The following is a 23,374-nucleotide window of genomic DNA, read 5'->3' as shown; positions in this document are numbered from 1 at the left end:
GGACTGGTACAGGCAGGGCCTGGCCATGTGGTGGGGACCTAGGGGCCATTTTGAAGCCAGGCAGTGTGCTTTGTGCCATAGGCCTGCATCCAATGTGCCTTGCTTTCATCCATTATGCCCAGGAGTACTCAGTGGTGCATGGGCCTAGTCTTTCTGTGGGGTGTCTTGAATTTGAACATGATTGAGGGCATGGATGGCATTGGATTGTGGTGATTTTTGTGTTTTTCGATTTTTGGGATGTTGTTGGGGCCTTTTGCCCAGGGGTACTCAGTGGTGTATGGACTGAGTCTTTCTGTGGGGGCTCTTTAATGTAAACATCATGGAGGGCATGGATGGCATTGGATTGTGATGATTTTTGAGTGTTTTTCGACTTTTTGGGGTGGTGATGGGGCGTGTCCATTTGGGTGGGGACCATTTTGAGGACTGGTACAGGCAGGGCCTGGCCATGTGGTGGAGGTCTAGGGGTCATTGTGAAGCCAGGCAGTGTGCTTTGTTGTGCCATATGCCTGCACCCAGTCTGCCATGCTTTCATCCATTATGCCCACGGGTACTCAGTGGTGCATGGGCCTAGTCTTTCTGTGGGGTGTCTTGAATTTGAACATGATTGAGGGCATGGATGGCATTGGATTGTGGTGATTTTTGTGTGTTTTTCGATTTTTGGGCTGTTGATGGGGCCTGTCCATGTGGGTGGGGGCCATTTGAGGACTGGTACAGGCAGGGCCTGGCCATGTGGTGGGGGCCTAGGGGCCATTTTGAAGCCAGGCAGTGTGCTTTGTGCCATAGGCCTGCATCCAATGTGCCTTGCTTTCATCCATTATGCCCAGGGGTACTCAGTGGTGCATGGGCCTAGTCTTTCTGTGGGGTGTCTTGAATTTTAACATGATTGAGGGCATGGATGGCATTGGATTGTGGTGATTTTTGTGTGTTTTTCGATTTTTGGGCTGTTGATGTGGCCTGTCCATGTGGATGGGGGCCATTTTGAGGACTGGTACAGGGAGGGCCTGGCCATGTGGTGGGGGCCTAGGGGCCATTTTGAAGCCAGGCAGTGTGCTTTGTGCCATAGGCCTGCATCTAATGTGCCTTGCTTTCATCCATTATGCCCAGGGGTACTCAGTGGTGCATGGGCCTAGTCTTTCTGTGGGGTGTCTTGAATCTGAGCATGATTGAGGGCATGGATGGTATTGGATTGTGGTGATTTTTGTGTGTTTTTCGATTTTTGGGCTGTTGATGGGGCCTGTCCATGTGGGTGGGGGCCATTTTGAGGACTGGTACAGGCAGGGCCTGGCCATGTGGTGGGGACCTAGGGGCCATTTTGAAGCCAGGCAGTGTGCTTTGTGCCATAGGCCTGCATCCAATGTGCCTTGCTTTCATCCATTATGCCCAGGAGTACTCAGTGGTGCATGGGCCTAGTCTTTCTGTGGGGTGTCTTGAATTTGAACATGATTGAGGGCATGGATGGCATTGGATTGTGGTGATTTTTGTGTTTTTCGATTTTTGGGATGTTGTTGGGGCCTTTTGCCCAGGGGTACTCAGTGGTGTATGGACTGAGTCTTTCTGTGGGGGCTCTTTAATGTAAACATCATGGAGAGCATGGATGGCATTGGATTGTGATGATTTTTGAGTGTGTTTCGACTTTTTGGGGTGGTGATGGGGCGTGTCCATTTGGGTGGGGACCATTTTGAGGACTGGTACAGGCAGGGCCTGGCCATGTGGTGGAGGTCTAGGGGGCATTTTGAAGCCAGGCAGTGTGCTTTGTTGTGCCATATGCCTGCACCTAGTCTGCCATGCTTTCATCCATTATGCCCACGGGTACTCAGTGGTGCATGGGCCTAGTCTTTCTGTGGGGTGTCTTGAATTTGAACATGATTGAGGGCATGGATGGCATTGAATTGTGGTGATTTTTGTGTGTTTTTCGATTTTTGGGCTGTTGATGGGGCCTGTCCATGTGGGTGGGGGCCATTTGAGAACTGGTACAGGCAGGGCCTGGCCATGTGGTGGGGGCCTAGGGGCCATTTTGAAGCCAGGCAGTGTGCTTTGTGCCATAGGCCTGCATCCAATGTGCCTTGCTTTCATCCATTATGCCCAGGGGTACTCAGTGGTGCATGGGCCTAGTCTTTCTGTGGGGTGTCTTGAATTTTAACATGATTGAGGGCATGGATGGCATTGGATTGTGGTGATTTTTGTGTGTTTTTCGATTTTTGGGCTGTTGATGTGGCCTGTCCATGTGGATGGGGGCCATTTTGAGGACTGGTACAGGGAGGGCCTGGCCATGTGGTGGGGGCCTAGGGGCCATTTTGAAGCCATGCAGTGTGCTTTGTGCCATAGGCCTGCATCCAATGTGCCTTGCTTTCATCCATTATGCCCAGGGGCACTCAGTGGTGCATGGGCCTAGTCTTTCTGTGGGGTGTCTTGAATTTGAACATGATTGAGGGCATGGATGACATTGGATTGTGGTGATTTTTGTGTGTTTTTTGATTTTTGGGCTGTTGATGGGGCCTGTCCATGTGGGTGGGGGCCATTTTGAGGACTGGTACAGGCAGGGCCTGGCCATGTGGTGGGGGTCTAGGGGTCATTTTGAAGCCAGGCAGTGTGCTTTGTTGTGCCATAGGCCTGCACCCAGTTTGCCATGCTTTCATCCATCATGCCCAGGGGTACTCAGTGGTGCATGGGCCTAGTCTTTCTGTGAGGTGTCTTGAATTTGAACATGATTGAGGGCATGGATGGCATTGGATTGTGGTGATTTTTGTGTTTTTTTCGATTTTTGGGCTGTTGATGGGGCCTGTCCATGTGGGTGGGGTCCATTTTGAGGACTGGTACAGGCAGGGCCTGGCCATGTGGTGGGGGCCTAGGGGCCATTTTGAAGCCAGGCAGTGTGCTTTGTGCCATAGGCCTGCATCCAATGTGCCTTGCTTTCATCCATTATGCCCAGGGGTACTCAGTGGTGCATGGGCCTAGTCTTTCTGTGGGGTGTCTTTGATTTGAACATGATTGAGGGCATGGTTGGCATTGGATTGTGGTGATTTTTGTGTGTTTTTCGATTTTTAGGGCTGTTGATGGGGCCTGTCCATGTGGGTGGGGGCCATTTTGAGGACTGGTACAGGCAGGGCCATTTTGCAGCCAGGCAGTGTGCTTCGTGCCATAGGCCTGCATCCATTGTGCCTTGCTTTCATCCATTATACCCAGGGGTACTCAGTGGTGCATGGGCCTAGTCTTTCTGTGGGGTGTCTTGAATTTGAACATGATTGAGGGCATTGATCGCATTGGAATGTGGTGATTTTTGTGTGGTTTTTTTAATTTTTGGGCTGTTGATGGGGCCTGTCCACGTGGGTGGGGGCCATTTTGAGAACTGATACAGGCAGGGCCTGGTTTGAGAAGTAGAGAGTGTGTATTCCATGAAAGATCAAAATTGTACTTGTTTGGATAAATATCCGTTCTTTCAAATTGTCATATAGAGGACAGAACTACTTCAAGTTGCAGTGTGACACCTTTATTATTTTGTTGTGAGACATGGACAGCTGACACGTGTTTCGCCCCCTATTGGCGAATCACGCCGGGGCTTTCTCAAGGTTATTTACACATATACAGCGTATATTGTTACTGTTTCCAAATTGTCAAAGTCCAAAAGACAAGAGTTTCAATACTCGTAGAGCAAAAGTCTTCTGTAAATTTTCAAAGGCTGACGAGTGCAGTTCGGTCCCTGCTCGCGGCTCTCAGTATACGGGTTGGTGTATGGGTTGAATCCAGGCCATGTGGTGGGGGCCAAGGGGCCATTTTGAAGCCAGGCAGTGTGTTTTGTGCCATAGGCCTGCATCCAATGTGCCTTGCTTTCATCCATTATGCCCAGGGGTACTCAGTGATGCATGGGCCTAGTCTTTCTGTGTGGTGTCTTTGATTTGAACATGATTGAGGGCATGGATGGCATTGGATTGTGGTGATTTTTGTGTGTTTTTTCGATTTTTTGGGCTGTTGTTGGGGCCTTTTGCCCAGGGGTTCTCAGTGGTGCATGGACTGAGTCTTTCTGTGGGGTCCCTTTAATGTAAACATCATGGAGGGCATGGATGGCATTGGATTGTGGTGATTTTTGTGTGTTTTTTGACTTTTTGGGGTGGTGATGCGGCGTGTCCATGTGGGTGGGGGCCATTTCGAGGACTGGTACAGGCAGGGCCTGGCCATGTGGTGGAGGTCTAGGGGCCATTTTGAAGCCAGGCATTGTGCTTTGTTGTGCCATAGGCCTGCACCCAGTCTGCCATGCTTTCATCCATTATGCCCAGGGGTACTCAGTGGTGCATGGGCCTAGTCTTTCTGTGGGGTGTCTTGAATTTGAACATGATTGTGGGCATGGATGGCATTGGATTGTGGTGATTTTTGTGTGTTTTTCGATTTTTGGGCTGTTGATGGGGCCTGTCTATGTGGGTGTAGGCCATTTTGAGGACTGGTACAGGCAGGGCCTGGCCATGTGGTGGGGGCCTAGGGGCCATTTTGAAGCCAGGCAGTGTGCTTTGTGCCATAGGCCTGCATCCAATGTGCCTTGCTTTCATTCATTATGCCCAGGGGTACTCAGTGGTGCATGGGCCTAGTCTTTCTGTGGGGTGTCTTGAATTTGAACATGATTGGGGGCATGGATGGCATTGGATTGTGGTGATTTTTGTGTGTTTTTCAATTTTTGGGCTGTTGATGGGGCCTGTCCATGTGGGTGGGGGCCATTTTGAGGACTGGTACAGGCAGGGCCTGGCCATGTGGTGGGGGTCTAGGGGCCATTTTGAAGCCAGACAGTGTGCTTTGTTGTGCTATAGGCCTGCACCCAGTCTGCCATGCTTTCATCCATTATGCCCAGGGGTACTCAGTGGTGCATGGGCCTAGTCTTTCTGTTGGGTGTCTTGAATCTGAGCATGATTGAGGGCATGGATGGTATTGGATTGTGGTGATTTTTGTGTGTTTTTCGATTTTTGGGCTGTTGATGGGGCCTGTCCATGTGGGTGGAGGACCAGGCAGGGCCTGGCCATGTGGTGGGGACCTCGGGGCCATTTTGAAGCCAGGCAGTGTGCTTTGTGCCATAGGCCTGCATCCAATGTGCCTTGCTTTCATCCATTATGCCCAGGAGTACTCAGTGGTGCATGGGCCTAGTCTTTCTGTGGGGTGTCTTGAATTTGAACATGATTGAGGGCATGGTTGGCATTGGATTGTGGTGATTTTTGTGTGTTTTTTGATTTTTGGGCTGTTGTTGGGCCTTTTGCCCAGGGGTACTCAGTGGTGCATGGACTGAGTCTTTCTGTGGGGTCTTTTTATTGTAAACATCATGGAGGGCATGGATGGCATTGGATTGTGGTGATTTTTGTGTGTTTTCGACTTTTTGGGGTGGTGATGGGGCGTGCCCATGTGGGTGGGGGCCATTTTGAGGACTGGTACAGGCAGGGCCTGGCCATGTGGTGGAGGTCTAGGGGCCATTTTGAAGCCAGGCAGTGTGCTTTGTTGTGCCATAGGCCTGCACCCAGTCTGCCATGCTTTCATCCATTATGCCCAGGGGTACTCAGTGGTGCATGGGCCTAGTCTTTCTGTGGGGTGTCTTGAATCTGAGCATGATTGAGGGCATTGATGGTATTGGATTGTGGTGATTTTTGTGTGTTTTTCGATTTTTGGGCTGTTGATGGGGCCTGTCCATGTGGGTGGGGGCCATTTTGAGGACTGGTACAGGCAGGGCCTGGCCATGTGTTGGGGACCTAGGGGCCATTTTGAAGCCAGGCAGTGTGCTTTGTGCCATAGGCCTGCATCCATTGTGCCTTGCTTTCATCCATTATGCCCAGGAGTACTCAGTGGTGCATGGGCCTAGTCTTTCTGTGGGGTGTCTTGAATTTGAACATGATTGAGGGCATGGATGGCATTGGATTGTGGTGATTTTTGTGTTTTTCGATTTTTGGGATGTTGTTGGGGCCTTTTGCCCAGGGGTACTCAGTGGTGTATGGACTGAGTCTTTCTGTGGGGGCTCTTTAATGTAAACATCATGGAGGGCATGGATGGCATTGGATTGTGATGATTTTTGAGTGTTTTTCGACTTTTTGGGGTGGTGATGGGGCGTGTCCATTTGGGTGGGGACCATTTTGAGGACTGGTACAGGCAGGGCCTGGCCATGTGGTGGAGGTCTAGGGGGCATTTTGAAGCCAGGCAGTGTGCTTTGTTGTGCCATATGCCTGCACCCATTCTGCCATGCTTTCATCCATTATGCCCACGGGTACTCAGTGGTGCATGGGCCTAGTCTTTCTGTGGGGTGTCTTGAATTTGAACATGATTGAGGGCATGGATGGCATTGGATTGTGGTGATTTTTGTGTGTTTTTCGATTTTTGGGCTGTTGATGGGGCCTGTCCATGTGGGTGGGGGCCATTTGAGAACTGGTACAGGCAGGGCCTGGCCATGTGGTGGGGGCCTAGGGGCCATTTTGAAGCCAGGCAGTGTGCTTTGTGCCATAGGCCTGCATCCAATGTGCCTTGCTTTCATCCATTATGCCCAGGGGTACTCAGTGGTGCATGGGCCTAGTCTTTCTGTGGAGTGTCTTGAATTTTAACATGATTGAGGGCATGGATGGCATTGGATTGTGGTGATGTTTGTGTGTTTTTCGATTTTTGGGCTGTTGATGTGGCCTGTCCATGTGGATGGGGGCCATTTTGAGGACTGGTACAGGGAGGGCCTGGCCATGTGGTGGGGGCCTAGGGGCCATTTTGAAGCCAGGCAGTGTGCTTTGTGCCATAGGCCTGCATCCAATGTGCCTTGCTTTCATCCATTATGCCCAGGGGTACTCAGTGGTGCATGGGCCTAGTCTTTCTGTGGGGTGTCTTGAATTTGAACATGATTGAGGGCATGGATGACATTGGATTGTGGTGATTTTTGTGTGTTTTTGATTTTTGGGCTGTTGATGGGGCCTGTCCATGTGGGTGGGGGCCATTTTGAGGACTGGTACAGGCAGGGCCTGGCCATGTGGTGGGGGTCTAGGGGTCATTTTGAAGCCAGGCAGTGTGCTTTGTTGTGCCATAGGCCTGCACCCAGTCTGACATGCTTTCATCCATTATGCCCAGGGGTACTCAGTGGTGCATGGGCCTAGTCTTTCTGTGGGGTGTTTTGAATTTGAACATGATTGAGGGCATGGATGGCATTGGATTGTGGTGATTTTTGTGTGTTTTTCAATTTTTGGGCTGTTGATGGTGCCTGTCCATGTGGGTGGGGTCCATTTTGAGGACTGGTACAGGCAGGACCTGGCCATGTGGTGGGGGCCTAGGGGCCATTTTGAAGCCAGGCAGTGTGCTTTGTGCCATAGGCCTGCATCCAATGTGCCTTGCTTTCCTCCATTATGCCCAGGGGTACTCAGTGGTGCATGGGCCTAGTCTTTCTGTGTTGTGTCTTTGATTTGAACTTGATTAAGGGCATGGATGGCATTGGATTGTGGTGATTTTTGTGTGTTTTTCGATTTTTGGGCTGTTGTTGGGCCTTTTGCCCAGGGGTACTCAGTGGTGCATGGACAGAGTCTTTCTGTGGGGTCTTTTTATTGTAAACATCATGGAGGGCATGGATGGCATTGGATTGTGGTGATTTTTGTGTGTTTTTGACTTTTTGGGGTGGTGATGGGGCGTGTCCATGTGGGTGGGGGCCATTTTGAGGACTGGTACAGGCAGGGCCTGGCCATGTGGTGGAGGTCTAGGGGCCATTTTGAAGCCAGGCAGTGTGCTTTGTTGTGCCATAGGCCTGCACCCAGTCTGCCATGCTTTCATCCATTATGCCGAGGGGTACTCAGTGGTGCATGGGCCTAGTCTTTCTGTGGGGTGTCTTGAATCTGAGCATGATTGAGGGCATGGATGGTATTGGATTGTGGTGATTTTTGTGTGTTTTTCGATTTTTGGGCTGTTGATGGGGCCTGTCCATGTGGGTGGGGGCCATTTTGAGGACTGGTACAGGCAGGGCCTGGCCATGTGTTGGGGACCTAGGGGCCATTTTGAAGCCAGGCAGTGTGCTTTGTGCCATAGGCCTGCATCCAATGTGCCTTGCTTTCATCCATTATGCCCAGGAGTACTCAGTGGTGCATGGGCCTAGTCTTTCTGTGTGGTGTCTTGAATTTGAACATGATTGAGGGCATGGATGGCATTGGATTGTGGTGATTTTTGTGTTTTTCGATTTTTGGGATGTTGTTGGGGCCTTTTGCCCAGGGGTACTCATTGGTGTATGGACTGAGTCTTTCTGTGGGGGCTCTTTAATGTAAACATCATGGAGGGCATGGATGGCATTGGATTGTGATGATTTTTGAGTGTTTTTCGACTTTTTGGGGTGGTGATGGGGCGTGTCCATTTGGGTGGGGACCATTTTGAGGACTGGTACAGGCAGGGCCTGGCCATGTGGTGGAGGTCTAGGGGCCATTTTGAAGCCAGGCAGTGTGCTTTGTTGTGCCATATGCCTGCACCCATTCTGCCATGCTTTCATCCATTATGCCCACGGGTACTCAGTGGTGCATGGGCCTAGTCTTTCTGTGGGGTGTCTTGAATTTGAACATGATTGAGGGCATGGATGGCATTGGATTGTGGTGATTTTTGTGTGTTTTTCGATTTTTGGGCTGTTGATGGGGCCTGTCCATGTGGGTGGGGGCCATTTGAGAACTGGTACAGGCAGGGCCTGGCCATGTGGTGGGGGCCTAGGGGCCATTTTGAAGCCAGGCAGTGTGCTTTGTGCCATAGGCCTGCATCCAATGTGCCTTGCTTTCATCCATTATGCCCAGGGGTACTCAGTGGTGCATGGGCCTAGTCTTTCTGTGGAGTGTCTTGAATTTTAACATGATTGAGGGCATGGATGGCATTGGATTGTGGTGATGTTTGTGTGTTTTTCGATTTTTGGGCTGTTGATGTGGCCTGTCCATGTGGATGGGGGCCATTTTGAGGACTGGTACAGGGAGGGCCTGGCCATGTGGTGGGGGCCTAGGGGCCATTTTGAAGCCAGGCAGTGTGCTTTGTGCCATAGGCCTGCATCCAATGTGCCTTGCTTTCATCCATTATGCCCAGGGGTACTCAGTGGTGCATGGGCCTAGTCTTTCTGTGGGGTGTCTTGAATTTGAACATGATTGAGGGCATGGATGACATTGGATTGTGGTGATTTTTGTGTGTTTTTGATTTTTGGGCTGTTGATGGGGCCTGTCCATGTGGGTGGGGGCCATTTTGAGGACTGGTACAGGCAGGGCCTGGCCATGTGGTGGGGGTCTAGGGGTCATTTTGAAGCCAGGCAGTGTGCTTTGTTGTGCCATAGGCCTGCACCCAGTCTGACATGCTTTCATCCATTATGCCCAGGGGTACTCAGTGGTGCATGGGCCTAGTCTTTCTGTGGGGTGTTTTGAATTTGAACATGATTGAGGGCATGGATGGCATTGGATTGTGGTGATTTTTGTGTGTTTTTCAATTTTTGGGCTGTTGATGGTGCCTGTCCATGTGGGTGGGGTCCATTTTGAGGACTGGTACAGGCAGGACCTGGCCATGTGGTGGGGGCCTAGGGGCCATTTTGAAGCCAGGCAGTGTGCTTTGTGCCATAGGCCTGCATCCAATGTGCCTTGCTTTCCTCCATTATGCCCAGGGGTACTCAGTGGTGCATGGGCCTAGTCTTTCTGTGTTGTGTCTTTGATTTGAACTTGATTAAGGGCATGGATGGCATTGGATTGTGGTGATTTTTGTGTGTTTTTCGATTTTTGGGCTGTTGTTGGGCCTTTTGCCCAGGGGTACTCAGTGGTGCATGGACAGAGTCTTTCTGTGGGGTCTTTTTATTGTAAACATCATGGAGGGCATGGATGGCATTGGATTGTGGTGATTTTTGTGTGTTTTTGACTTTTTGGGGTGGTGATGGGGCGTGTCCATGTGGGTGGGGGCCATTTTGAGGACTGGTACAGGCAGGGCCTGGCCATGTGGTGGAGGTCTAGGGGCCATTTTGAAGCCAGGCAGTGTGCTTTGTTGTGCCATAGGCCTGCACCCAGTCTGCCATGCTTTCATCCATTATGCCGAGGGGTACTCAGTGGTGCATGGGCCTAGTCTTTCTGTGGGGTGTCTTGAATCTGAGCATGATTGAGGGCATGGATGGTATTGGATTGTGGTGATTTTTGTGTGTTTTTCGATTTTTGGGCTGTTGATGGGGCCTGTCCATGTGGGTGGGGGCCATTTTGAGGACTGGTACAGGCAGGGCCTGGCCATGTGTTGGGGACCTAGGGGCCATTTTGAAGCCAGGCAGTGTGCTTTGTGCCATAGGCCTGCATCCAATGTGCCTTGCTTTCATCCATTATGCCCAGGAGTACTCAGTGGTGCATGGGCCTAGTCTTTCTGTGTGGTGTCTTGAATTTGAACATGATTGAGGGCATGGATGGCATTGGATTGTGGTGATTTTTGTGTTTTTCGATTTTTGGGATGTTGTTGGGGCCTTTTGCCCAGGGGTACTCATTGGTGTATGGACTGAGTCTTTCTGTGGGGGCTCTTTAATGTAAACATCATGGAGGGCATGGATGGCATTGGATTGTGATGATTTTTGAGTGTTTTTCGACTTTTTGGGGTGGTGATGGGGCGTGTCCATTTGGGTGGGGACCATTTTGAGGACTGGTACAGGCAGGGCCTGGCCATGTGGTGGAGGTCTAGGGGCCATTTTGAAGCCAGGCAGTGTGCTTTGTTGTGCCATATGCCTGCACCCATTCTGCCATGCTTTCATCCATTATGCCCACGGGTACTCAGTGGTGCATGGGCCTAGTCTTTCTGTGGGGTGTCTTGAATTTGAACATGATTGAGGGCATGGATGGCATTGGATTGTGGTGATTTTTGTGTGTTTTTCGATTTTTGGGCTGTTGATGGGGCCTGTCCATGTGGGTGGGGGCCATTTGAGAACTGGTACAGGCAGGGCCTGGCCATGTGGTGGGGGCCTAGGGGCCATTTTGAAGCCAGGCAGTGTGCTTTGTGCCATAGGCCTGCATCCAATGTGCCTTGCTTTCATCCATTATGCCCAGGGGTACTCAGTGGTGCATGGGCCTAGTCTTTCTGTGGGGTGTCTTGAATTTTAACATGATTGAGGGCATGGATGGCATTGGATTGTGGTGATGTTTGTGTGTTTTTCGATTTTTGGGCTGTTGATGTGGCCTGTCCATGTGGATGGGGGCCATTTTGAGGACTGGTACAGGGAGGGCCTGGCCATGTGGTGGGGGCCTAGGGGCCATTTTGAAGCCAGGCAGTGTGCTTTGTGCCATAGGGCTGCATCCAATGTGCCTTGCTTTCATCCATTATGCCCAGGGGTACTCAGTGGTGCATGGGCCTAGTCTTTCTGTGGGGTGTCTTGAATTTGAACATGATTGAGGGCATGGATGACATTGGATTGTGGTTATTTTTGTGTGTTTTTTGATTTTTGGGCTGTTGATGGGGCATGTCCATGTGGGTGGGGGCCATTTTGAGGACTGGTACAGGCAGGGCCTGGCCATGTGGTGGGGGTCTAGGGGTCATTTTGAAACCAGGCAGTGTGCTTTGTTGTGCCATAGGCCTGCACCCAGTCTGCCATGCTTTCATCCATCATGCCCAGGGGTACTCAGTGGTGCATGGGCCTAGTCTTTCTGTGGGGTGTCTTGAATTTGAACATGATTGAGGGCATGGATGGCATTGGATTGTGGTGATTTTTGTGTTGTTTTCGATTTTTGGGCTGTTGATGGGGCCTGTCCATGTGGGTGGGGTCCATTTTGAGGACTGGTACAGGCAGGGCCTGGCCATGTGGTGGGGGCCTAGGGGCCATTTTGAAGCCAGGCAGTGTGCTTTGTGCCATAGGCCTGCATCCAATGTGCCTTGCTTTCATCCATTATGCCCAGGGGTACTCAGTGGTGCATGGGCCTAGTCTTTCTGTGGGGTGTCTTTGATTTGAACATGATTGAGGGCATGGTTGGCATTGGATTGTGGTGATTTTTGTGTGTTTTTCGATTTTTGGGCTGTTGTTTGAGCCTTTTGCCCAGGGGTACTCAGTGGTGCATGGACTGAGTCTTTCTGTGGGGTCTCTTTAATGTAAACATCATGGAGGGCATGGATGGCATTGGATTGTGGTGATTTTTGTGTGTTTTTTTACTTTTTGGGGTGGTGATGGGGCGTGTCCATGTGGGTGGGGGCCATTTTGAGGACTGGTACAGGCAGGGCCTGGCCATGTGGTGGAGGTCTAGGGGCCATTTTGAAGCCAGGCAGTGTGCTTTGTTGTGCCATAGGCCTGAACCCAGTCTCCCATGCTTTCATCCATTATGCCCAGGGGTACTCAGTGGTGCATGGGCCTAGTCTTTCTGCGGGGTATCTTGAATTTGAACATGATTGTGGGCATGGATGGCATTGGATTGTGGTGATTTTTGTGTGTTTTTCGATTTTTAGGGCTGTTGATGGGGCCTGTCCATGTGGGTGGGGGCCATTTTGAGGACTGGTACAGGCAGGGCCATTTTGCAGCCAGGCAGTGTGCTTCGTGCCATAGGCCTGCATCCATTGTGCCTTGCTTTCATCCATTATACCCAGGGGTACTCAGTGGTGCATGGGCCTAGTCTTTCTGTGGGGTGTCTTGAATTTGAACATGATTGAGGGCATTGATCGCATTGGATTGTGGTGATTTTTGTGTGTTTTTCGATTTTTGGGCTGTTGATGGGGCCTGTCTATGTGGGTGGGGGCCATTTTGAGGACTGGTACAGGCAGGGCCTGGCCATGTGGTGGGGGCCTAGGGGCCATTTTGAAGCCAGGCAGTGTGCTTTGTGCCATAGGCCTGCATCCAATGTGCCTTGCTTTCATTCATTATGCCCAGGGGTACTCAGTGGTGCATGGGCCTAGTCTTTCTGTGGGGTGTCTTGAATTTGAACATGATTGGGGGCATGGATGGCATTGGTTTGTGGTGATTTTTGTGTGTTTTTCAATTTTTGGGCTGTTGATGGGGCCTGTCCATGTGGGTGGGGGCCATTTTGAGGACTGGTACAGGCAGGGCCTGGCCATGTGGTGGAGGTCTAGGGGCCATTTTGAAGCCAGGCAGTGTGCTTTGTTGTGCCATAGGCCTGCACCCAGTCTGCCATGCTTTCATCCATTATGCCCAGGGGTACTCAGTGGTGCATGGGCCTAGTCTTTCTGTGGGGTGTCTTGAATTTGAACATGATTGTGGGCATGGATGGCATTTGATTGTGGTGATTTGTGTGTGTTTTTCGATTTTTGGGCTGTTGATGGGGCCTGTCCATGTGGGTGGGGGCCATTTTGAGGACTGGTACAGGCAGGGCCTGGCCATATGTTGGGGGCCTAGGGGCCATTTTGAATCCAGGCAGTGTGCTTTGTGCAAGTGGCCTGCATCCAATGTGCCTTGCTTTCATCCATTATGCCCAGGGGTACTCAGTGGTGCATGGGCCTAGTCTTTCTGTGGGGTGTCTTGAATTTGAACATGATTGAGGGCATGAATCGCATTGGATTGTGGTGATTTTTGTGTGTTTTTCGATTTTTGGGCTGTTGATGGGGCCTGTCCATGTGGGTGGGGGCCATTTTGAGGACTGGTACAGGCAGGGCCTGGCCATGTGGTGGGGGCCTAGGGACCATTTTGAAGTCAGGCAGTGTGCTTTTTGCCATAGGCCTGCATCCAATGTGCCTTTCTTTCATCCATTATGCCCAGGGGTACTCAGTGGTGCATGGGCCTAGTCTTTCTGTGGGGTGTCTTGAATTTGAACATGATTGAGGGCATGAATCGCATTGGATTGTGGTGATTTTTGTGTGTTTTTCGATTTTTGGGCTGTTGATGGGGCCTGTCCATGTGGGTGGGGGCCATTTTGAGGACTGGTACAGGCAGGGCCTGGCCATGTGGTGGGGGCCTAGGGACCATTTTGAAGTCAGGCAGTGTGCTTTTTGCCATAGGCCTGCATCCAATGTGCCTTTCTTTCATCCATTATGCCCAGGGGTACTCAGTGGTGCATGGGCCTAGTCTTTCTGTGGGGTGTCTTGAATTTGAACATGATTGAGGGCATGGATCGCATTGGATTGTGGTGATTTTTGTATGTTTTTCGATTTTTGGGCTGTTGATGGGGCCTGTCCACGTGGGTGGGGTCCATTTTGAGGACTGGTACAGGCAGGGCCTGGCCATGTGGTGGGGGCCTAGGGGCCATTTTGAAGCCAGGCAGTGTGCTTTGTGCCATAGGCCTGCATCCAATGTGCCTTGCTTTCCTCCATTATGCCCAGGGGTACTCAGCGGTGCATGGGCCTAGTCTTTCTGTGTTGTGTCTTTGATTTGAACTTGATTAAGGGCATGGATGGCATTGGATTGTGGTGATTTTTGTGTGTTTTTCGATTTTTGGGCTGTTGATGGGGCCTGTCTATGTGGGTGGGGGCCATTTTGAGGACTGGTACAGGCAGGGCCTGGCCATGTGGTGGGGGCCTAGGGGCCATTTTGAAGCCCGGCAGTGTGCTTTGTGCCATAGGCCTGCATCCAATGTGCCTTGCTTTCATTCATTATGCCCAGGGGACTCAGTGGTGCATGGGCCTAGTCTTTCTGTGGGGTGTCTTGAATTTGAACATGATTGGGGGCATGGATGGCATTGGTTTGTGGTGATTTTTGTGTGTTTTTCAATTTTTGGGCTGTTGATGGGGCCTGTCCATGTGGGTGGGGGCCATTTTGAGGACTGGTACAGGCAGGGCCTGGCCATGTGGTGGAGGTCTAGGGGGCATTTTGAAGCCAGGCAGTGTGCTTTGTTGTGCCATAGGCCTGCACCCAGTCTGCCATGCTTTCATCCATTATGCCCAGGGGTACTCAGTGGTGCATGGGCCTAGTCTTTCTGTGGGGTGTCTTGAATTTGAACATGATTGTGGGCATGGATGGCATTGGATTGTGGTGATTTTTGTGTGTTTTTCGATTTTTGGGCTGTTGATGGGGCCTGTCCATGTGGGTGGGGGCCATTTTGAGGACTGGTACAGGCAGGGCCTGGCCATGTGTTGGGGGCCCAGGGGCCATTTTGAATCCAGGCAGTGTGCTTTGTGCAAGTGGCCTGCATCCAATGTGCCTTGCTTTCATCCATTATGCCCAGGGGTACTCAGCGGTGCATGGGCCTAGTCTTTCTGTGCTGTGTCTTTGATTTGAACTTGATTAAGGGCATGGATGGCATTGGATTGTGGTGATTTTTGTGTGTTTTTCGATTTTTGGGCTGTTGTTGGGCCTTTTGCCCAGGGGTACGCAGTGGTGCATGGACTGAGTCTTTCTGTGGGGTCTTTTTATTGTAAACATCATGGAGGGCATGTATGGCATTGGATTGTGGTGATTTTTGTGTGTTTTTCAATTTTTGGGCTGTTGATGGGGCCTGTCCATGTGGGTGGGGGCCATTTTGAGGACTGGTACAGGCAGGGCATGGCCATGTGGTGGAGGTCTAGGGGCCATTTTGAAGCCAGGCAGTGTGCTTTGTTGTGCCATAGGCCTGCACCCAGTCTGCCATGCTTTCATCCATTATGCCCAGGGGTACTCAGTGGTGCATGGGCCTAGTCTTTCTGTGGGGTGTCTTTGATTTGAACATGATTGACGGCATGGATGGCATTGGATTGTGGTGATTTTTGTGTGTTTTTCGATTTTTGGGCTGTTGTTGGGGCCTTTTGCCCAGGGGTACTCAGTGGTGCATGGACTGAGTATTTCTGTGGGGTCTCTTTCATGTAAACATCATGGAGGGCATGGATGGCAGTGGATTGTGGTGAATATTGTGTGTTTTTCTACTTTTTGGGGTGGTGATGGGGCCTTTCCATGAGGGTGGGGGCCATTTTGAGGACTGGTACAGGCAGGGCCTGGCCATGTGTTGGGGGCCTAGGGGCTATTTTGAATCCAGGCAGTGTGCTTTGTGCAAGTGGCCTGCATCCAATGTGCCTTGCTTTCATCCATTATGCCCAGGGGTACTCAGTGGTGCATGGGCCTAGTCTTTCTGTGGGGTGTCTTGAATTTGAACATGATTGAGGGCATGGATCGCATTGGATTGTGGTGATTTTTGTGTGTTTTTCGATTTTTGGGCTGTTGATGGGGCCTGTCCATGTGGGTGGGGGCCATTTTGAGGACTGGTACAGGCAGGGCCTGGCCATGTGGTGGGGGCCTAGGGACCATTTTGAAGCCAGGCAGTGTGCTTTTTGCCATAGGCCTGCATCCAATGTGTCTTTCTTTTATCCATTATGCCCAAGGTTGCTCAGTGGTGCATGGGCCTAGTCTTTCTGTGGGGTGTCTTGAATTTGAACATGATTGAGGGCATGGATCGCATTGGATTGTGGTGATTTTTGTGTGTTTTTCGATTTTTGGGCTGTTGATGGAGCCTGTCCACGTGGGTGGGGTCCATTTTGAGGACTGGTACAGGCAGGGCCTGGCCATGTGGTGGGGGCCTAGGGACCATTTCGAAGCCAGGCAGTGTGCTTTGTGCCATAGGCCTGCATCCAATGTGCCTTGCTTTCCTCCATTATGCCCAGGGGTACTCAGCGGTGCATGGGCCTAGTCTTTCTGTGTTGTGTCTTTGATTTGAACTTGATTAAGGGCATGGATGGCATTGGATTGTGGTGATTTTTGTGTGTTTTTCGATTTTTGGGCTGTTGTTGGGCCTTTTGCCCAGGGGTACTCAGTGGTGCATGGACTGAGTCTTTCTGTGGGCTCTTTTTATTGTAAACATCATGGAGGGCATGGGTGGCATTGGATTGTGGTGATTTTTGTGTGTTTTCGACTTTTTGGGGTGGTGATGGGGCGTGTCCATGTGGGTGGGGGCCATTTTGAGGACTGGTACAGGCAGGGCCTGGCCATGTGGTGAAGGTCTAGGGGCCATTTTGAAGCCAGGCAGTGTGCTTTGTTGTGCCATAGGCCTGCACCCAGTCTGCCATGCTTTCATCCATTATGCCCAGGGGTACTCAGTGGTGCATGGGCCTAGTCTTTCTGTGGGGTATCTTGAATTTGAACATGATTGGGGGCATGGATGGCATTGGGTTGTGGTGATTTTTGTGTGTTTTTCGATTTTTGGGCTGTTGATGGGGCCTGCCCATGTGGGTGGGGGCCATTTTGAGGACTGGGACAGGCACGGCCTGGCCATGTGGTGGGGGCCTAGGGGCCATTTTGAATCCAGGCAGTGTGCTTTGTGCAAGTGGCCTGCATCCAATGTGCCTTGCTTTCATCCATTATGCCCAGGGGTACTCAGTGATGCATGGGCCTAGTCTTTCTGTGGGGTGTCTTGAATTTGAACATGATTCAGGGCATGGATCGCATTGGATTGTGGTGATTTTTGTGTGTTTTTCGATTTTTGGGCTGTTGATGGGGCCCGTCCACGTGGGTGGGGGCCATTTTGAGGACTGGTACAGGCAGGGCCTGGCCATGTGGTGGGGGTCTAAGGGTCATTTTGAAGCCAGGCAGTGTGCTTTGTTGTGCCATAGGCCTGCACCCAGTCTGCCATGCTTTCATCCATTATGCCCAGGGGTACTCAGTGGTGCATGGGCCTAGTCTTTCTGTGGGGTGTCTTGAATTTGAACATGATTGAGGGCATGGATGGCATTGGATTGTGGTGATTTTTGTGCGTTTTTTGATTTTTGGGCTGTTGATGGGGCCTGTCCATGTGGGTGGGGGCCATTTTGAGGACTGGTACAGGCAGAGCCTGGTCATGTGGTGGGGGCCTAGGGGCCATTTTGAATCCAGGCAGTGTGCTTTGTGCCATAGGCCTGCATCCAATGTGCCTTGCTTTCATCCATTATGCCCAGAGGTACTCAGTGGTGCATGGGCCTAGTCTTTCTGTGGGGTGTCTTGAATTTTAACATGATTGAGGGCATGGATGGCATTGGATTGTGGTGATTTTTGTGTGTTTTTCGATTTTTGGGCTGTTGATGGGGCCTGTCCATGTGGATGGGGGCCATTTTGAGGACTGGTACAGGGAGGGCCTGGCCATGTGGTGGGGGCCTAGGGGCCATTTTGAAGCCAGGCAGTGTGCTTTGTGCCATAGGTCTGCATCCAATGTGCCTTGCTTTCATCCATTATGCCCAAGGGTACTCAGTGGTGCATGGGCCTAGTCTTTCTGTGGGGTGTCTTGAATTTGAACATGATTGAGGGCATGGATGACATTGGATTGTGGTGATTTTTGTGTGTTTTTCGATTTTTGGGCTGTTGATGGGGCCTGTCCATGTGGGTGGGGTCCATTTTGAGGACTGGTACGGGCAGGGCCTGGCCATGTGGTGGGGGCCTAGGGGCCATTTTGAAGCCAGGCAGTGTGCTTTGTGCCATAGGCCTGCATCAAATGTGCCTTGTTTTCATCCATTATGGCATGGGGTACTCAGTGGTGCATGGGCCTAGTCTTTCTGTGTGGTGTCTTTGATTTGAACATGATTGAGGGCATGGATGGCATTGGATTGTGGTGATTTTTGTGTGTTTTTCGATTTTTGGGCTGTTGTTGGGGCCTTTTGCCCAGGGGTACTCAGTGGTGCATGGACTGAGTCTTTCTGTGGGGTCTCTTTAATGTAAACATCATGGAGGGCATGGATGGCATTGGATTGTGGTAATTTTTGTGTGTTTTCTGACTTTTTGGGGTGGTGATGGGGCGTGTCTATGTGGGTGGGGGCCATTTTGAGGACTGGTGCAGGCAGGGCCTGGCCATGTGGTGGAGGTCTAGGGGCCATTTTGAAGCCAGGCAGTGTGCTTTGTTGTGCCATAGGCCTGAACCCAGTCTTCCATGCTATCATCCATTATGCCCAGGGGTACTCAGTGGTGCATGGGCCTAGTCTTTCTGTGGGGTGTCTTGAATTTGAACATGATTGTGGGCATGGATGGCATTGGATTGTGGTGATTTTTGTGTGTTTTTCGATTTTTGGGCTGTTGATGGGGCCTGTCCATGTGGGTGGGGTCCATTTTGAGGAATGGTACAGGCAGGGCCTGGCCATGTGGTGGGGGCCTAGGGGCCATTTTGAAGCCAGGCAGTGTGCTTCGTGCATAGGCCTGCATCCATTGTGCCTTGCTTTCATCCATTATACCCAGGGGTACTCAGTGGTGCATGGGCCTAGTCTTTCTGTTGGGTGTCTTGAATTTGAACATGATTGAGGGCATTGATCGCATTGGATTGTGGTGATGTTTGTGTGTTTTTTTAACTTTTTGGGCTGTTGATGGGGCCTGTCCACGTGGGTGGGGGCCATTTTGAGGACTGATACAGGCAGGGCCTGGTTTGAGAAGTAGAGAGTGTGTATTCCATGAAAGATCAAAATTGTACTTGTTTGGATGAATATCCGTTCTTTCAAATTGTCATATAGAGGACAGAACTACTTCGAGTTGCAGTGTGACATCTTTATTATTTTGTTGTGAGACATGGACAGCCGACACGTGTTTCGCCCCCTATTTGCGAATCACGCCGGGGCTTTCTCAAGGTTATTTACACATATACAGCGTATATTGTTACTGTTTCCAAATTGTCAAAGTCCAAAAGACAAGAGTTTCAATTCTCGTAGAGCAAAATTCTTCTGTAAATTTTCAAAGGCTGACGAGTGCAGTTCGGTCCCTGCTCGCGGCTCTCAGTATACGGGTTGGTGTATGGGTTGAATCCTGGCCATGTGGTGGGGGCCAAGGGGCCATTTTGAAGCCAGGCAGTGTGTTTTGTGCCATAGGCCTGCATCCAATGTGCCTTGCTTTCATCCATTATGCCCAGGGGTACTCAGTGATGCATGGGCATAGTCTTTCTGTGTGGTGTCTTTGATTTGAACATGATTGAGGGCATGGATGGCATTGGATTGTGGTGATTTTTGTGTGTTTTTCGATTTTTTGGGCTGTTGTTGGGGCCTTTTGCCCAGGGGTTCTCAGTGGTGCATGGACTGAGTCTTTCTGTCGGGTCTCTTTAATGTAAACATCATGGAGGGCATGGATGGCATTGGATAGTGGTGATTTTTGTGTGTTTTTCGACTTTTTGGGGTGGTGATGCGTCGTGTCCATGTGGGTGGGGGCCATTTCAAGGACTGGTACAGGCAGGGCCTGGCCATGTGGTGGAGGTCTAGGGGCCATTTTGAAGCCAGGCAGTGTGCTTTGTTGTGCCATAGGCCTGCACCCAGTCTGCCATGCTTTCATCCATTATGCCCAGGGGTACTCAGTGGTGCATGGGCCTAGTCTTTCTGTGGGGTGTCTTGAATTTGAACATGATTGTGGGCATGGATGGCATTGGATTGTGGTGATTTTTGTGTGTTTTTCGATTTTTGGGCTGTTGATGGGGCCTGTCTATGTGGGTGGGGGCCATTTTGAGGACTGGTACAGGCAGGGCCTGGCCATGTGGTGGGGGCCTAGGGGGCATTTTGAAGCCAGGCAGTGTGCATTGTGCCATAGGCCTGCATCCAATGTGCCTTGCTTTCATTCATTATGCCCAGGGGTACTCAGTGGTGCATGGGCCTAGTCTTTCTGTGGGGTGTTTTGAATTTGAACATGATTGGGGGCATGGATGGCATTGGTTTGTGGTGATTTTTGTGTGTTTTTCAATTTGTGGGCTGTTGATGGGGCCTGTCCATGTGGGTGGGGGCCATTTTGAGGACTGGTACAGGCAGGGCCTGGCCATGTGGTGGGGGTATAGGGGTCATTTTGAAGCCAGGCAGTGTGCTTTGTTGTGCCATAGGCCTGCACCCAGTCTGCCATGCTTTCATCCATTATGCCCAGGGGTACTCAGTGGTGCATGGGCCTAGTCTTTCTGTGGGGTGTCTTGAATTTGAACATGATTGAGGGCATGGATGGTATTGGATTGTGGTGATATTTGTGTGTTTTTCAATTTTTGGGCTGTTGACGGGGCCTGTCCATGTGGGTGGGGTCCATTTTGAGGACTGGTACAGGCAGGGCCTGGCCATGTGGTGGGGGCCTAGGGGCCATTTTGAAGCCAGGCAGTGTGCTTTGTGCCATAGGCCTGCATCCAATGTGCCTTGCTTTCATCCATTATGCCCAGGGGTACTCAGTGGTGCATGGGCCTAGTCTTTCTGTGTCGTGTCTTTGATTTGAACTTGATTAAGGGCATGGATGGCATTGGATTGTGGTGATTTTGGTGTGTTTTTCGATTTTTGGGCTGTTGTTGGGGCCTTTTGCCCAGGGGTACTCAGTGGTGCATGGACTGAGTCTTTCTGTGGGGTCTTTTTAATATAAACATCATGGAGGGCATGGATGGCATTGGATTGTGGTGATTTTTGTGTGCTTTTCGACTTTTTGGGGTGGTGATGGGGCGTGTCCATGTGGGTGGGGGCCATTTTGAGGACTGGTACAGGCAGGGCCTGGCCATGTGGTGGAGGTCTAGGGGCCATTTTGAAGCCAGGCAGTGTGCTTTGTTGTGCCATAGGCCTGCACCCAGTCTGCCATGCTTTCATCCATTATGCCCAGGGGTACTCAGTGGTGCATGGGCCTAGTCTTTCTGTGGGGTGTCTTGAATTTGAACACGATTGTGGGCATGGATGGCATTGGATTGTGGTGATTTTTGTGTGTTTTTCGATTTTTGGGCTGTTGATGGGGCATGTCCATGTGGGTGGGGGCCATTTTGAGGACTGGTACAGGCAGGGCCTGGCCATGTGTTGGGGGCCTAGGGGCCATTTTGAATCCAGGCAGTGTGCTTTGTGCCAGTGGCCTGCATCCAATGTGCCTTGCTTTCATCCATTATGCCCAGGGGTACTCAGTGGTGCATGGGCCTAGTCTTTCTGTGGGGTGTCTTGAATTTGAACATGATTGAGGGCATGGATCGCATTGGATTGTGGTGATTTTTGTGTGTTTTTCGATTTTTGGGCTGTTGATGGGGCCTGTCCAGGTGGGTGGGGGCCATTTTGAGGACTGGTACAGGCAGGGCCTGGCCATGTGGTGGGGGCCTTGGGACCATTTTGAAGCCAGGCAGAGTGCTTTTTGCCATAGGCCTGCATCCAATGTGCCTTTCTTTCATCCATTATGCCCAGGGGTACTCAGTGGTGCATAGGCCTAGTCTTTCTGTGGGGTGTCTTGAATTTGAACATGATTGAGGGCATGGATCGCATTGGATTGTGGTGATTTTTGTGTGTTTTTCGATTTTTGGGCTGTTGATGGGGCCTGTCCACATGGGTTGGGGCCATTTTGAGGACTGGTACAGGCAGGGCCTGGCCATGTGGTGGGGGTCTAGGGGTCATTTTGAAGCCAGGCAGTGTGCTTTGTTGTGCCATAGGCCTGCACCCAGTTTGCCATGCTTTCATCCATTATGCCCAGGGGTACTCAGTGGTGCATGGGCCTAGTCCTTCTGTGGGGTTTCTTGAATTTGAACATGATTGAGGGCATGGATGGCATTGGATTGTGGTGATTTTTGTGTGTTTTTTTTATTTTTTGGCTGTTGATGGGGCCTGTCCATGTGGGTGGGGGCCATTTTGAGGACTGGTACATGCAGGGCCTGGCCATGTGGTGGGGGTCTAGGAGCCATTTTGAAGCCAGGCAGTGTGCTTTGTTGTGCCATAGGCCTGCACCCAGTCTGCCATGCTTTCATCCATTATGCCCAGGGGTACTCTGTCAGTTGTGCATTTTATTGGTCTTTCCATTTTGGGGGGTGGGTATAATAAAAATGCTTACTTGCAAACTATTAATTGAATCGCTACATATGCAACATTTATTTAACTGATGTTCCTCTGGCTTTGTTTGCTTTTAGGTGCAGAAAGACGAATCATTATCCTCATCGTTCCTCATCATTGCCAGGAACAAGTTCTGCTGCGGTGTGTGCTGCACAAGGTCACGTGTGGCCACAGACAACTCTGCAACTTGTGCAACTGCGGCCTGCTATTCTGACATCTGAAGATGATGGCCCCAAAAAAAGTTGCCCGTAGCTCCTCTAGCAAGAAAGTTGGCAGTAAGGAGCAGAAGAAACAAGTGGCGCCACTTACCAAGGAGACTGGTGTGCCGACCGCCGCATTTTTTGGGAATAAAAAAAAAAGTACGCCTTCAGCATCAGCGGGGTCTGCTGGGGACCAAGCTGGGAGCAGCACCCCCGCTCCATTGGGCTCAGTGCCACCACCACCACGCCAACTTAAGTCCAAGCCCTTGAGTGCTGCAGAGGCAGCCAGTATAGTTGTTCAATCACCATCGACCAGTGATGTTGGCTCATCGCAAGAAAGTAGCAGCATCCCTCAATCAACACAGGTTGTTGTAACTCATCTGACGAGTGTTCAACCACCACAGCCGCAACAACAACCACATGTGCAAGTAAAAGCCCAAGTACATGTGGAAGGAGAGGCAGCGCAAGGAGATGCGCAAGCAGAGGTGCAAGGAGCGGCACAAGTGCCCACAATAGTTGTTCCTCCTGAAGTAGGGGCACATCAGGAAATCGACATTGAAGCCGAGGTATCATTTGAGGAAGCCACTCCTCCTGATCATTCATTGTCTTCCAGATCCCTAGCAAGGAAAAGATCAAGGATGGTG

The sequence above is a fragment of the Lissotriton vulgaris genome, chromosome 8, assembly GCF_964263255.1.
Source record: "Lissotriton vulgaris chromosome 8, aLisVul1.2, whole genome shotgun sequence".
NCBI classification, from domain to species: Eukaryota; Metazoa; Chordata; class Amphibia; order Caudata; family Salamandridae; genus Lissotriton; species Lissotriton vulgaris.
The sequence above is the reverse complement of the archived record's forward strand: the minus strand, read 5'-3'. Positions refer to the sequence as shown.